Source organism: Leptodactylus fuscus, chromosome 4 (genome assembly GCF_031893055.1).
Source record: "Leptodactylus fuscus isolate aLepFus1 chromosome 4, aLepFus1.hap2, whole genome shotgun sequence".
In the NCBI taxonomy this organism is placed as follows: Eukaryota; Metazoa; Chordata; class Amphibia; order Anura; family Leptodactylidae; genus Leptodactylus; species Leptodactylus fuscus.
In genome coordinates, this window is record NC_134268.1 from 161,977,754 (window position 1) to 161,994,216 (window position 16,463).

The 16,463-nt window shown below is 48.6% G+C and overlaps 1 protein-coding gene across 1 annotated transcript in view; it reads right to left on the minus strand.

Moving 5' to 3' along the window:
- Positions 1-16,463, minus strand: part of LOC142200740 (collagen alpha-4(VI) chain-like) — a 149,722-nt gene that overhangs the window by 30,547 nt on the left and 102,712 nt on the right. The window lies entirely within an intron of this gene.

Here is a 16,463-nt window from a genome sequence, read left to right on the forward strand (position 1 = left end):
TTTCTAAGATCCCAAAGGAAGCAGGCAAGAGATGTGCAGTTCAGAAAAAAAGATGAGAAAATAAGTTTAGGCTGTAGAGCACAGAGGGATCGGAGAGGACAGAGCTGGTGTCGGCCAGGTATTCCCACAACATGCGCCTATACTTGTCCCTCCTGGTGACACTAGGCCCCTGAGTGGCAGTAATTTGTCCAGGGGGGCCATTAACGTGTTCCAGACCTAGGAATAAGTCTTCCAACAGGGTAGAGTTTTGCATGCCTTTGCTTCTACCCACTGTTTTTGCTGCTTAGCTTCCCTCCACATCTACTCTGCTTTCACCCCTAAACATCACCCCAGTTTATGCCTTTGCTTCTACCCAGGTTTTTTGTTGATTTAGCTTCCCTCTACATCTACACTGCTTTAGCCCCTAGACATCACCCCTGTCCATGTGGGGTCGGTGGCCTCGTCATCCACCAACTCCTCTTCCAATTGCGCACTGCCCCCTTACTGCAAACCGCACATGACCACAGCTTGCCTTGATGGCAACTGTGTCTCATGATCCCCACTTAGGTCCAGACAAGTCGGTGGCGGGTCCAAAACCCCAAAATTGGAAGGAAATGGCAGATGCTGCAGTATTTCTAACACCTGTTCCTGGTGCTCGGGCCTGGTCTGTGTTGTACCCTGCACCCTGCTTAACGCATCTGCCATATCCGAAGTTGTGCTGAGCGCATGCTAATGTTTCGTGTCCAGTGCAATGGATGGGATGGGATTTCACATAAGTCTGCCACCCATGGCCACTCATGGTTGAGCAACTGAGGGAGTTGACTTTGACGAACCCGAGGGTTTTGGAGTTGGAACTACATCAAAGGTCTGTGCTGCTCACACACTCTGCTCAACACATGATATGTTTAGTGCCAGCAGTGTGGAGACGTCGCACAACAGCCGTTGTTCCAGCAGGTACAGGCGTTGTAGGAGTGCATAGAGGCTAGCAGCGGCAACTATACACTTTAAAAACTATCCGCACAAGCGCCACACTTTCACCAGTAGCTCAGGAACATTGGGGTACCTTTTTCAAAAGATTAGCAGCAATGAGTTAAAAACGTGGCCCAGGCATGGAATATGTTGCAGGCTGCCAAGCTACAGAGCCAATCCCAGGTTACGGCCATTATCACACATGACAACATGCCTGGGCCCAGGTGCAGTGGCAAAAACCACATTGCCGTCTCATCGAGGATGGCATGACTCACTTTGTAGGCAGTGTGCTGTCTGGCCCCCAAGCTGATGAGCTTCAGCACGGCCCGCTGACGTCTCCCCACACCAGTGTTGCAGCGTTTCCAGCTCGTAGCTGGGGTCAATTTAACAGCGGAGGAGGGTGGTGTTTCAGCCCTCCTCCCAGGAATGTTGTGTGGGGAGACAAGTCAGGCCACCACATTTTGCGACCCGGTCCACGCCTCAACTACATTCAACCACTGTGCCCAAATTGAAAGGTAGCGTCCCTGTCCGCATGCACTTGTCCATTCGTAACTGGTCACATGGAACTTTAGGGCTAAGCGCTGAATTTAGGGACCGCCTCATGTTTGGGGGAAAGTGCTGGTGTGGACGGCACAGTGCGGTGGCGCAGTAGACACTCTGCCCAAAAAGGGCAGAGTGTCCCCCAGCCGGGATTCCAACATCTCCTGGGCCAGATTTCTTGAGATGAGGCCGTTGAAGCCTTGGGCATGTGGGTGGGTTGCGCTGTACTTTAGCATGAAATGAAAGGCTTGGGAGATGGGGAGTTGCTGGGAAGAGGCGCATGATGGCGCGGGCAAAAGGAGAAATGGCAGGAAAAGGTGAGGATAAGGGTGAACTCCCCAAAGTGTCAGAGGCAGATGTGGAGGTGTCCTGGCTCCTGGTCTGGACTGCAGCGCCAGCCCTGTCAACAGTGGAAGAGGCAGTGGCCGCCAGGCCAAACGACGATTATCCTGCGCTTGCTCTCACCCACTGAGCCCAGGGCTTGCCTTCCAAATGATGGCACCCGCAAGAGGTGGTGAGATTCCTCTCCGCAGATCTCCAAACCATCTTGGACTTGCAAATTGCACTAAATTTGTCATGTAACTGACATGTATATGATGAGTCTATCCATTGTCTGTTCATTTTGGTGAAAGTCAGCCTGTCAGCTGACAGACAGCTGTGCTTGTCAGTGATGATGTCACCGGCTGCTTGTACCCCCAGTTTTTGCTGCTTAGCTTGCCTCCACATCCACACTGCTTTTGCCCCTACACATCACCCCTATCCATGCCTGTGCCTCTAGCCATAAGTCTGCCACCCATGGAAACTCATGGTGCAGAAAGTGAGGGAGCTGACTCTGAGGAACCCTTGGGTTTTGTAGCTGGTACTCCATCAAAGGTCTCTGCTGCTCACACACCCTGCTGAACATACGGTATCTAGGGTTAGAGCGTGTGGTGACCTCGCACAACAGTAGGTGCTTCAGGCAGATGTAGGCCTTGCTGGAGTGTATTGCGGCTAGCTCCAGGTACTGTAGACTTGGGAAAGTGGGTGTCCAAGTGCCGCACTTTCACCCTTAGCTCAGCTAATTTGGGGTATGTTTTTAAAAATCATTGCACCACTACATTGAACATGTGGGCCAGGCATGGAACGTGTTGGAGGCTGGCAAGCTCCAGAGCCCTCCAACAAGCTAAAAAACCTGGCCCCAGGGGCAGCGGGGATAAACAAATTGCCATCTCATCCAGGATGGCATCCCTGACCTCAGAGGCAGTGTGCTGTCCGTCTCCCAAGCTGATGAGCTTCAGCCCAGCCTGCTGACGTCTCCCCACACCAGTGTTGCAGCGTTTTCAGCTCGTAGCTGGGGTAAATCTAACAGCGGAGGAGGAGGAGGGTGGTGTTTCAGCCCTCCTCCCAGGAATGTTTTGTGGGGAAACAAGTCAGGAAAATTCTTGAAACGGGAGAGTTTTGCATCTTTGCCCTTGCTGCCTATGGACATCCCTTTGCCTCTAGCCACCATTTTCCCTGCTTTGCTTGCCTCCAAATCCACACTGCTTTTGCCCCTAGACATCACCCCAGTCCATGCCTTAGCTTGTACCCCCAGTTTTTCCTGCTTAGCTTGCCTCCACATCCACACTGCTTTTGCCCCTAGACATCACCCCAGTCCATGCCTTAGCTTGTATCCCCAGTTTTTCCTGCTTAGCTTGCCTCCACATCCACACTGCTTTTGCCCCTAGACATCACCCCAGTCCATGCCTTAGCTTGTACCCCCAGTTTTTCCTGCTTAGCTTGCCTCCACATCCACACTGCTTTTGCCCCTAGACATCATCCCTATCCATGCCTCTTCCCCTAGCCATAACTCTGCCACCCCTGGAAACTCATGGTGCAGAAACTTTGGTTGCTGACTTTGAGGAACCCTTGGGTTTTGTAGATGGAACTCCATCAAAGGTCTGTGCAGCTCACACACCCTGCTCAAGATATGGTATTGTAGGGTTTCAGCGTGTGTGAATGACGGACAACAGCCTGTGTTTGGACAGATGTAGGCCTTGCTAGAGTGTTTTTAGGCTAGCAGCGACTCCTGTGCACTTGCAAAAGTGGGCGCACAAGCGCCGCATTTTCAACAGTAGCTTCGGTACATTTGGGTATGTTTTTAAAAAACTTTGCACCACTAGGTTAGACGTGGGCCAAACATGGAACGTGTTGGAGGCTGGCAAGCTCCAGAGCCGCTACCAGGTTCCAGCCATTATCACAGGCGTAAAAATGCCAGGCCCCAGGTGTAGCAGGGAAAAAAAAATGCCATCTCAGCCAGGATGGCATCCCTGACCTCGGAGGCACTGTGCTGTCTGTCCCCCAAGCTGATGAGCTTCAGCACCGCCTGCTGACGTCTCCCCACACCAGTGTTTTAGCGTTTGCCGCTAGTAGCTGTGGTGGAGGTTGCAGCGTCGTAGGGTTTCAGTCTACTCCTGCCATGAATTTTGGCCTGGGAGAGGAGATAGGCCACCCCAGTTTGCACCCGGGGAACAGACTCCACCACATTCACCCTGCCTGTCATTAAAGATAAGCACTGCAGCATCCCTGACCACAGGCGCTTGTCCAAGTGTCGGTGGTCAAGTGGACCTTGCAGCAAAGCGCGGAACTAAGGGCCCACCTGATGTTGAGTGACACGTGCTGGTGCAAGGCGGGGACGCCACACCGGGAGAAGTTGAGACGGCTAGGGACGGCATAGTGAGGTGCCACAGTTGCCATCAGGTCCGGGAAGGCGGGAGTTTCAACAAGCCGGAACGCCAACCTCTCCTGGGCCAGCAGTTTAGCGATGTTGGCGTTCTAGGCTTGCGTGGGTGGGTGGTTAGCGGTGTATTTCTGCCGGCGCTCCAATGTCTGAGAGATGGTGGGTTGTTGTAAAGAAGCGCCTGATGGTGCCTTTGATGGTGCAGGAGAAGGAGATAAGACAGAAACAGGGGAGGATGAGGGAGAAGTCAACAAAGTGGCGGAGGCAGATGAAGTGATGTCCTGGCTCGTCCTCTGGAGTGCATCGCCAGCACTGTGAGCAGAGGCAGTGGCATGAACGGCGGGCGACGTTTGTCCTGCCGTTGCTGCCTGCCACTGATTCCATTGCTTGGATTCCAAATGACGGTGCATTGAAGTGGTGGACAGGTTGCTCTTCTCAGGGCCCCTACTCGATTTCGAGAGGCAAATTGTGTAGACGACACTATATCTGTCCTCGGCGCATTCCTTGAAAAAACTCTACACCTTCAAGAAACGTGCCCTCGATGGGGGAGTTTTTCTGGGCTGGGTACAAAAGGGAACATCTTCGGACATTCCGGGTCTGGCCTGGCTTCGGCAAAGCAGCTGACCTCTGCCTCTGGACATGTCTCTGCCTCTAGCTACCCTTTTTGGTGCTGCACCTGCCTCAACATCCACACTACTTTCCCAGCTTGACATCTGCCTTGTCCAGGTGGGGTCGGTGTCCTCGTCGTCCACCACCTCCTCTTCCAACTCCTGTCTCGCCTCCTCCTCCTGCACAATGCGCATGTCAACTGGCTGCCCTGACAGCAACTGCGTCTCATCGTCGTCGATGAGGGTGGGTTGCTGGTCATCCGCCACCAAATCGACCGGAGATGGAATGGAGGAGACTCTAGTGTTTGAGCATCTGGACACAGATACTCGTCTGTTAGGTCCGTGGAATCGCGAAATGGAGGGGCAGGTTGCGGTACAGTCAAAGGAAGGGAGAACAGCTCTGGGGAGCAGGGACAGTTGGGGTTATTGTTCTGAGAAGATTGGGAATTTTGGGTGGAAGGAGGACAAGACTGTTGGGTAAGAGGAGGTAGAGGCTGACTGGCTGGTGGACAATGTGCTTTAAGCGTTATCCGACAGCCATTGCAAGACCTGTTCCTGGTTCTCGGGCCTACTAATCTTTGTACCATTCAGCCTAGTTAATGTGGAACTTTTGTGCAAAGCGCAGAACTTAGGGCCCGCCTGATGTTAAGGGACACACGCTGGTACAAGGCTCAACTCACCCTAAGTGCCAAAAACACTGCTGGTGCAAGGCTCTACTCATGCCAAGGGCCTCAATCTCTGCTGGTAGCTCAGCTTAAGGTCATGTAACTTTGTTTGGAAGGGCTCATGTTAAGGGCTAGAAAAGTGAATTTTGGAAGGTCTTACCACATCACACACACACACACACACACACACACTCACTCAAAATGACAGTTAAGGGTGAGGGCTTTTGGAATTCCCATTGCCTATTCCATTTGTGGTTGTCATGGGGAACGTGATTTAAAGGGGTGGTTGTTACTGTTTGTTGAGCTTAAATTGGGGTTTGTGTCCATCCATTTGGGGAGTAAAGAAGGTTTCCAGGTATTTTCCCACTTTGATAGAGGTTTTTTTGAATGTGGAAAGTGTGTAGTTGTTAGGCAGTGATGTTGGGGTAATAGAGGGTCTTTGGTGTGTTAGATGCCCCCAGGCATGCTTCCCCTGCTGTCCCAGTGTCATTCCAGAGGTGTTGGCATCATTTCCTGGGGTGTCATAGTGGACTTGGTGACCCTCCAGACACGGATTTGGGTTTCCCCCTTAACGAGTATCTGTTCCCCATAGACTATAATGGGGTTCGAAACCCGTTCGAACACACGAACATTGAGCGGCTGTTCGAATCGAATTTCGAACCTCGAACATTTTAGTGTTCGCTCATCTCTAGTCATTACACTGAGAAAACACATAATAATTAGAGATGAGCGAACACTAAAATGTTCGAGGTTCGAAATTCGATTCGAACAGCCGCTCAATGTTCGTGTGTTCGAACGGGTTTCGAACCCCATTATAGTCTATGGGGAACAGATACTCGTTAAGGGGGAAACCCAAATCCGTGTCTGGAGGGTCACCAAGTCCACTATGACACCCCAGGAAATGATGCCAACACCTCTGGAATGACACTGGGACAGCAGGGGAAGCATGTCTGGGGGCATCTAACACACCAAAGACCCTCTATTACCCCAACATCACAGCCTAACAACTACACACTTTACACACTCAATACCACCTCTCTGACAGTAGGAAAACACCTTGAAACATGTGTATTTGGCACTTGCAGTGAGGAGAGCTTGTCACCAGCAGTGAATTTGGCCCTTGTAGTAAGTTGAGGTTGGCACCAACATTTGTTTTGAAAATCAGGGTGGATTGAGCCTCTAACCAGCAGAGTTTGGGCAAATTCATGGTGGAGGGAGCCTCTAAACACCCCAGTTTGGGCAAATTCATGGTGGAGGGAGCCTCTAAACACCCCAGTTTGGGCAAATTCATGGTGGAGGGAGCCTCTAAAAACCCCAGTTTGGACTAATTCATGGTGGAGGGAGCCTCTAAAACCCCAGTTTGGACCAATTCATGGTGGAGGGAGCCTCTAAAAACCCCAGTTTGGACCAATTCATGGTGGAGGGAGCCTCTAAACAGCCCAGTTTGGACCAATTCATGGTGGAGGGAGCCTCTAACCAGCAGAGTTGTGGGAAAACAGGGTGGAGGGAGCCTCTAACCAGCAGAGTTGGTGGAAATCAGGGTGGAGGGAGCCTCTAACCAGCAGAGTTGTGGGAAAGCAGGGTGGAGGGAGCCTCTAACCAGCAGAGTTGGTGGAAATCAGGGTGGAGGGAGCCTCTAACCAGCAGAGTTGGTGGAAATCAGGGTGGAGGGAGCCTCTAACCAGCAGAGTTGTGGGAAAGCAGGGTGGAGGGAGCCTCTAACCAGCAGAGTTGTGGGAAAGCAGGGTGGAGGGAGCCTCTAACCAGCAGAGTTGGTGGAAATCAGGGTGGAGGGAGCCTCTAACCAGCAGAGTTGGGGGAAATCAGGGTGGAGGGAGCCTAGTATTAGCAGAATTGTGCAACGCTTATGGTGGATGAGTATGAGGATGCGGAGGAATTGGAGAGGTTGAGTACAGACATGGAGTTTCATGTTGGGGTGCTTTACACAGGTGGGCACAAAAATGAAGGCTCTATCCAGTGGTGGTTCATTTTTATCAAAGTGAGCCGGTCGGCACTCTCAGCTGACAGACGGGTGCGCTTGTCAGTGATGATGCCACCGGCTGCACTGAACACCCTCTCAGATAGGACGCTGGCGGCAGGACAGGACAGCACCTCCAAGGCATATAGGGCAAGTTCAAGCCACAGGTCCAACTTCGACACCCAATACGTGTAGGGCGCAGAGGGGTCAGAGAGGACAGGGCTGTGGTCGGAAAGGTATTCCCGCAACATGCGCCTATACTTCTCACGCCTGGTGACACTAGGACCCTCCGTGGCGGCACTTTGGCGAGGGGGTGCCATCAAGGTGTCCCAGACCTTAGACAGTGTGCCCCTCGTTTGTGTGGACCGGTGAGAACTTGGTTGCCTACTGGAGGAACTGCCCTCCCTGCCGCCAACGTCACATGCTGGAAACATCTCCATCATATTCTGCACCAATTGCCTGTGGCAAGCATTGATGCAATTGGCCCTCCCCTCTACCGGAATAAAAGACGAGATGTTGTTTTTATACCGGGGGTCAAGGATAGCAAAGATCCAGTACTGGTTTTCCTCCATGATTTTGACAATACGCTTGTCGGTTGTAAAGCACCCCAACATGAACTCAGCCATGTCTGCCACAGTGTTAGTTGGCATGACTCCTCTGGCCCCACCGGAAAGTTCAATCTCCATTTCCTCCTCATCCTCCATGTCTACCCATCCGCGCTGCAACAATGGGACGATTCGAAGTTGCCCGGAAGCCTCCTGTATCACCATCACATCATCGGACAACTCTTCTTCCTCTTCCTCCTCCTCCTCCTCCTCCATTAAACGCGATGAAGCGGACAGATGTGTGGACCTACTCTCCAGCTGTGACGGATCGGATGCTATCCCTAACTCCTCTGTGTGATCTGAGTTATCCCTGATGTCAATCAGGGATTCTCTCAGAACACACAAGAGCGGGATTGTAAGGCTCACCATCGCATCCTCAGAGCTCATCCTCCTTGTGGACTCCTCAAAGACCCGTAGGATGTCACAAAGGTCTCTCATCCATGGCCACTCATGGATGTGAAACTGAGGCAGCTGACTTTGTGGCACCCTAGGGTTTTGTAGCTGGTATTCCATCAAAGGTCTCTGCTGCTCAACCACTCTATTCAACATCTGAAACATTGAGTTCCAGCGTGTGGGGACGTTGCACAAAAGCCGGTGTTGTGGCACATGCAGGCGTTGCTGGAGAGATTTTAAGCTAGCAGCGGCTACTGTCGACTTGCGAAAGTGGGCGCACATGCGCCGCACTTTCACCAGTAGCTCTGGAACATTGGGGTAGCTCTTTAGGAAACGTTGCACCACTAGGTTGAAGACGTGGGCCAGGCATGGAACATGTTGGAGTCCGGCAAGCTCCAGAGCTGCTGCCAGGTTCCGGCCGTTATCACAAACGACCATGCCTGGGCCCAGGTGCAGCGGCTCAAACCATATTGCCGTCTCATCAAGGAGGGCATCCCTCACCTCGGAGGCAGTGTGCTGTCTGTCCCCCAAGCTGATCAGCTTCAGCACAGCCTGCTGACGTCTACCAACGCCAGTGCTGCAACGTTTCCAACTCGTAGCTGGGGTCAATCTAACAGCGGAGGAGGAGGCGGTGGCGGAGGAGGAGGCGGTGGAGGAGGAGGAGGAGGGGGGTGTTCTTCTCGTGTCCCTGCCAGGAATGTTAGGCGGGGAGATGAGGTACACCGGGCCAGTTTGGGAAGCAGTCCCAGCCTCAACTACATTCACCCAGTGTGCCGTCAGTGAAATGTAGCGTCCCTGTCTGCATGCACTTGTCCACGCGTCGGTGGTCAAGTGGACCTTTGTGCAAAGCGCGGAACTAAGGGCCCGCCTGATGTTGAGTGACACGTGCTGGTGCAAGGCGGGGACGGCACACCGGGAGAAGTAGTGACGGCTAGGGACGGCATAGCGAGGTGCCGCAGTTGCCATCAGGTCCAGGAAGGCGGGAGTTTCAACAAGCCGGAACGCCAACATCTCCTGGGCCAGCAGTTTAGCGATGTTGGCGTTCAAGGCTTGCGCGTGTGGGTGGTTAGCAGTGTATTTCTGCCGCCGCTCCAATGTCTGAGAGATGGTGGGTTGTTGTAAAGAAGCGCCTGATGGTGCCTTTGATGGTGCAGGAGAAGGAGATAAGACAGGAACAGGGGAGGATGAGGGAGAAGTCAACAAAGTGGCGGAGGCAGATGAAGTGGTGTCCTGGCTTGTCCTCTGGAGTGCATCGCCAGCACAGTCAGCAGTGGCAGTGGCAGAGGCAGAGACAGTGGCAGAGGCAGTGGCGTGAACGGCAGGCGGCCTTTGTCCTGCCGTTGCTGCCTGCCACTGATTCCAGTGCTTGGATTCCAAATGACGGCGCATTGAAGTGGTGGACAGGTTGCTCTTCTCAGAGCCCCTAATCAATTTCGAGAGGCAAATTGTGCAGACAACACTATATCTGTCCTCGGCGCATTCCTTGAAAAAACTCCACACCTTCGAGAAACGTGCCCTCGAGGTGGGAGTTTTTCGGGGCTGGGTACGAACTGGAACATCTTGGGAGATTCCGGGTGTGGCCTGGCTTCGCCTAAGCTGCTGACCTCTGCCTCTGCCTCTAGCTACCCTTTTTGGTGCTGCACCTGCCTCAACATCCACACTACTTTCCCCGCTTGACATCCCCCCTGTCCAGGTCGGGTCAGTGTCCTCATCATCCACCACTTCCTCTTCCAACTCCTGTCTCATCTCCTCCTCCCGCACAATGCGCCGGTCAACTGGATGCCCTGACGGCAACTGCGTCACATCATCGTCGATGAGGGTGGGTTGCTGGTCATCCACCACCAAATCGAACGGAGATGGAGGAGACTCTAGTGTTTGAGCATCTGGACACAGATGCTCCTCTGTTAGGTTCGTGGAATCGTGACGTGGAGAGGCAGGTTGAGGGACAATGAAAGGAGCGGAGAACAGCTCTGGGGAGCAGGGACAGTTGGGGTTATTGTTCTGTGAAGCTTGGGAATTTTGGGAGGAAGGAGGACAAGACTGTTGGGTAATAGGAGGAGAGGAGGCAGAGTCTGACTGGCTGCTGGACAATGTGCTGTAAGCGTTCTCTGACAGCCATTGCAAGACCTGTTCCTGGTTCTCGGGCCTACTAAGGTTTATACCCTGCAGTTTAGTTAATGTGGCAAGCAACCCTGGCACTGTGGAGTGGCGCAATGCTTGCTGCCCCACAGGAGTTGGCACGGGACGCCCTGTGGCTTCACTGCTACCTTGCTCCCCAGAACCATTCCCCCGACCTCGCCCACGGCCTCGTCCACGTCCCTTTCCGGGAGCCTTGCGCATTTTGAATTCCCAGTTAGAAACTGGCACTATATACCAGTAGCAAAAATTGTGGGTGCACGTAACCCCAATATATTCTTTGAATTACCAGTCAGAAACTGGCACTATATGGCAGTAGCAAGAAATGAGGGTATTTGTAACCCCAATATATTCTTTGAATTCCCAGTCAGACAATGGCACTATATACCAGTAGCAAAAATTGTGGGTGCACGTAACCCCAATATATTCTTTGAATTACCAGTCAGAAACTGGCACTATATGGCAGTAGCAAGAAATGAGGGTATTTGTAACCCCAATATATTCTTTGAATTCCCAGTCAGACAATGGCACTATATACCAGTAGCAAGAAATGAGGGTATTTATAACCCCAATATATTCTTTGAATTCCCAGTCAGAAACTGGCACTATATGGCAGTAGCAAGAAATGAGGGTATTTGTAACCCCAATATATTCTTTGAATTCCCAGTCAGACAATGGCACTATATACCAGTAGCAAGAAATGAGGGTATTTATAACCCCAATATATTCTTTGAATTACCAGTCAGAAACTGGCACTATATACCAGTAGCAAGAAATGAGGGTATTTATAACCCCAATATATTCTTTGAATTCCCAGTCAGACAATGGCACTATATACCAGTAGCAAGAAATGAGGGTATTTATAATCCCAATATATTCTTTGAATTCCCAGTCAGACAATGGCACTATATACCAGTAGCAAGAAATGAGGGTATTTATAACCCCAATATATTCTTTGAATTCCCAGTCAGAAACTGGCACTATATGGCAGTAGCAAGAAATGAGGGTATTTGTAACCCCAATATATTCTTTGAATTCCCAGTCAGACAATGGCACTATATACCAGTAGCAAAAATTGTGGGTGCACGTAACCCCAATATATTCTTTGAATTACCAGTCAGAAACTGGCACTATATGGCAGTAGCAAGAAATGAGGGTATTTGTAACCCCAATATATTCTTTGAATTCCCAGTCAGACAATGGCACTATATACCAGTAGCAAAAATTGTGGGTGCACGTAACCCCAATATATTCTTTGAATTACCAGTCAGAAACTGGCACTATATGGCAGTAGCAAGAAATGAGGGTATTTGTAACCCCAATATATTCTTTGAATTCCCAGTCAGACAATGGCACTATATACCAGTAGCAAGAAATGAGGGTATTTATAACCCCAATATATTCTTTGAATTCCCAGTCAGACAATGGCACTATATACCAGTAGCAAGAAATGAGGGTATTTGTAACCCCAATATATTCTTTGAATTCCCAGTCAGACAATGGCACTATATACCAGTAGCAAGAAATTTGGGTATTTGTAACCCCAATATATTCTTTGAATTCCCAGTCAGACAATGGCACTATATACCAGTAGCAAGAAATGAGGGTATTTATAACCCCAATATATTCTTTGAATTCCCAGTCAGAAACTGGCACTATATGGCAGTAGCAAGAAATGAGGGTATTTATAACCCCAATATATTCTTTGAATTACCAGTCAGAAACTGGCACTATATGGCAGTAGCAAGAAATGAGGGTATTTGTAACCCCAATATATTCTTTGAATTCCCAGTCAGACAATGGCACTATATACCAGTAGCAAGAAATGAGGGTATTTATAACCCCAATATATTCTTTGAATTACCAGTCAGAAACTGGCACTATATGGCAGTAGCATGAAATGAGGGTATTTGTAACCCCAATATATTCTTTGAATTCCCAGTCAGACAATGGCACTATATACCAGTAGCAAAAATTGTGGGTGCACGTAACCCCAATATATTCTTTGAATTACCAGTCAGAAACTGGCACTATATGGCAGTAGCAAGAAATGAGGGTATTTTAACCCCAATATATTCTTTGAATTCCCAGTCAGACAATGGCACTATATACCAGTAGCAAAAATTGTGGGTGCACGTAACCCCAATATATTCTTTGAATTCCCAGTCAGACAATGGCACTATATGGCAGTAGCAAAAATAGTGGGTGTATATAGCCCCAATTCTATTGCTAGGGGACTTGCAGTGTATTTCTGGGGTGAAGGTGGGGGGGCACACCGTTGGAACGGGTATCGGGGGTATTTATCGGGTATACGGGAATACACTGTCAGTGTATTCCATTCAGGATCCTGGGAAAGCTGGGTTGCGGCGATTGAGCCCGTCAGTGCCACGTTACACTGACAAGCTTCTCCCTGGAATTGAAGTTATATGTAAGCCCAATATATTCTTTGAATTCCCAGTGAGACAATGGCACTATATGGCAGTAGCAAAAATAGTGGGTGTATATAGCCCCAATTCTATTGCTAGGGGACTTGCAGGGTATTTCTGGGGTGAAGGTGGGGGGGCACACCGTTGGAACGGGTATCGGGGGTATATATGGGGTATACGGGAATACACTGTCAGTGTATTCCATTCAGGATCCGCGGAAAGCTGGGTTGCGGCGATTGAGCCCGTCAGTGCCACGTTACACTGACAAGCTTCTCCCTGGAATTTAGCTCTTACAAGAGCTGTTGTGGTTGTCTTCTCCTTCCTATCCTAGCCTGTCCCTGCCTACCCAGAATCTAACCCCTAGCTAACTGGACGGAAACCTCCGTCCCCGGTGAATTGCAAGCTCAGAATGACGCGAAGCTGGGCGTCGCTGTTCTTTTAAATTAGAGGTCACATGTTTTCGGCAGCCAATGGGTTTTACCTACTTTTTTCAACGTCACCGGTGTCGTAGTTCCTGTCCCACCTACCCTGCGCTGTTATTGGAGCAAAAAAGGCGCCAGGGAAGGTGGGAGGGGAATCGAGTAATGGCGCACTTTACCACACGGTGTTCGATTCGATTCGAACATGCCGAACAGCCTAATATCCGATCGAACATGAGTTCGATAGAACACTGTTCGCTCATCTCTAATAATAATCCCAGGAACTATTCTCCTAATCTCCATTTATCCTATTCTACCTGTTTGTTTGATATGAGGAATATATAAAGAATTCTTTAATTGTTTTACAAGTTTTAGATCAGAGCTGTCTCTGGCTATAGCATGAGGTGTCCTCTGCTGTTCTGTATGCGGAGTACCACCCTAGGTAGTTAGTTTAGAAGGGATTCGGAAGACATTAATGATGTAACATGTTCCATTGTGCGGTACAGTCACATTAGTTCTGGAACATTGAGTTTCACAATGTAAATTATAAATTGAGGAGTGTGGGAGAAATCAAGAAAACACCCACACAAGCACAAAAAGAACATACATACTCCATGAAGTTGCCTTTGGTTAGATTTGAGCTCAGGGCAATTCCTCCTTACTAACACCCCCATTACTTCCCTTTCCCAAAACTCCTGATAGGTAAGGTCTTATTAGTGCAACCCACCTATCAGACATAAGATATCTTATAAAAAGTTCAAATATGTAGTTGTCAGAACCCAACTGAATGACACTGTCTATTTATCTTTCTCTTCTATGACTGGGGTCAAAGGCACAAGCCCCCCCTCCCCATTCTATTGATAAGCGAGGTCCTAATAGGGCAACTGCAGCATCACATGTTAATAAGATATCATATGAACAGCCCAAAAATACTAATGTTTCCTTTTTTACCTGTCCTCTAGGCTGTGCATGTATAGCTATGTGATTCACAAGTGATATGCTAAGTATCCTATGTTCCTATGTGTGACCGCCGAGTGGTGGAGCGTGAAATACAGACTTTCAAGGCTTTTCAAGTAATAGGACTTTCCGGGTACACCGCTATACATTGGATGTGGCTGCTACACCACTCCTATTACTTGAATAGAACAGCCTGCATGTGTTTCCCCCAACCATGACTATAGCTTTTAGTACCCATATGCATTCCAAATAGCTGATTTGTGCAGGGTCTGAGTGTTAGACCTCCACAGATCACATACAGAACACCTATCTACATACCTTTATAATATATGCCTTACTGTAATCTGTGATAAGATTCCATGAGGCATGACTTTCTATAGCCCCTTTATTATCTTTATTATCTGGGCTAGCAATGAACTACCATAAGATTAGCTGGACATGCCAAATGCCTCATTTGTATGGGGCATCTACATGTTTATTGGCCTAAGAAAACTACTGTCATGTAGACCAAAGCCACTGGCTTCTACAATACAGTGTACTGGAATATTAAATTCTGGAAGCACAAAGTGTTCAGGTAAGGAAAGCACTTGCTGTAACATTCCCGAATTTGGAAAAGATGTCAAGTCTAAAATCTGCTGTTCTGTGTATTCTACTTTTTACATCTGAATTTCTCAAGAACTGAATTTCTCAATAGAAAAGTGAAAGTGTAATTCAATGACACATTGGATTCTAAATTCAGATGTTAATGTTGCTGTCCAATTTTCTTCTTTAGTGGAATTGCTACAATGAAAATCTCATCCTAAAGTGGTAACATGTTTGACTACTCACTACAATGAACTTTGCACATTATTTCATGTGCAACTCATCTTCTGACAATCAACAACTTCAATGCATTCTCATCTCCAGATGTTCAGGACACAGATTTGGTTTTAGTCAATGTTATCTGTGCTTGACTGGATACAATATAATTATATGTTGGAGTTGCTAAGCAAGAGACGATTTCATCAGGCTTCAGGTTCATGAACTTATTTCACTCCAAAAAATTTTATAGAATTGTTTGAAATACAATGAAAGGAGATTAAAATTCCATATTTGGGAGTTTTCTTGACACATTCCATCTTTTGACTTTTGAAGGTTAATTCTTGCTCTCTACATCTCAAACTCTGGGATTTTAACTGCTGGACTTTCCTTGGCATTTCTTGGCTAAGCCAAATAGTTGATCTAAAAATGACCTTTCCACCTACCATACGTACAACTGTTATGCAGAATTTACAAAGGGAGATCCTTGCTGTAGCGTGGGGGGGCCTAAAAGGCATAGAATGGTGGCATAAAATATGGTGGTCTTGGTGAATCCTCGCTTTCATTGCAAGATATGGTGATAAGGAAAGAGAGTCAATTAAACATTAATTTATTGCTGAAGCTAATTACAAGGTGTTTCGCAATGGTACCTAATACCTGTCAGACTACGAAATATGTTTCCCTCCTCCTCACCAACTCTTTTTAGAAACTGTGGCATGAAAGGAGCACCTATTCATTGGGACTGTCCCAATGTTTGTCATTTATGGAGGAAAATATTTCATATATTGTAACCTATAAGCCAAGTCAATTTACTCTGCGTTTCCAAACATGCTCATGACAAGGGAGATAATGATGTCCTTACATATTAATGACCCTTGTTATTGTGGTGGGAACCGGTTAGCAAAACACAGCTGTAGTTCTAGCCTGGCCAAAATATCACCAAAATATGGTATATTGGTTTAGCTGGTACACAAGGGATAGTATTCACCAATGATACAGTTTTGACAGTGCTGTAATTCAGCTAAAGTCAGAAGAAGTGCTAATATTTTATAGATAAGGCAGTTCTAATCCTATTCCAAAAGCTAACTATATCACGCTAGGTTCACACTAGAGTTCGGGTTTCCAAATGGACCCGAAGAACGGAAATCCAATCTCTAAAATAGCGTCCGAGGGGTTTCCGCCCTAAAGTCATGGAAAGAAAAGTCATTCTTGCAGGGCTTTTCTCTCCACATTTTGAAGTGGAATGGAGGACAGAATCCCCGAATGGGAACCAAATGCTAGTGTGAACCTAG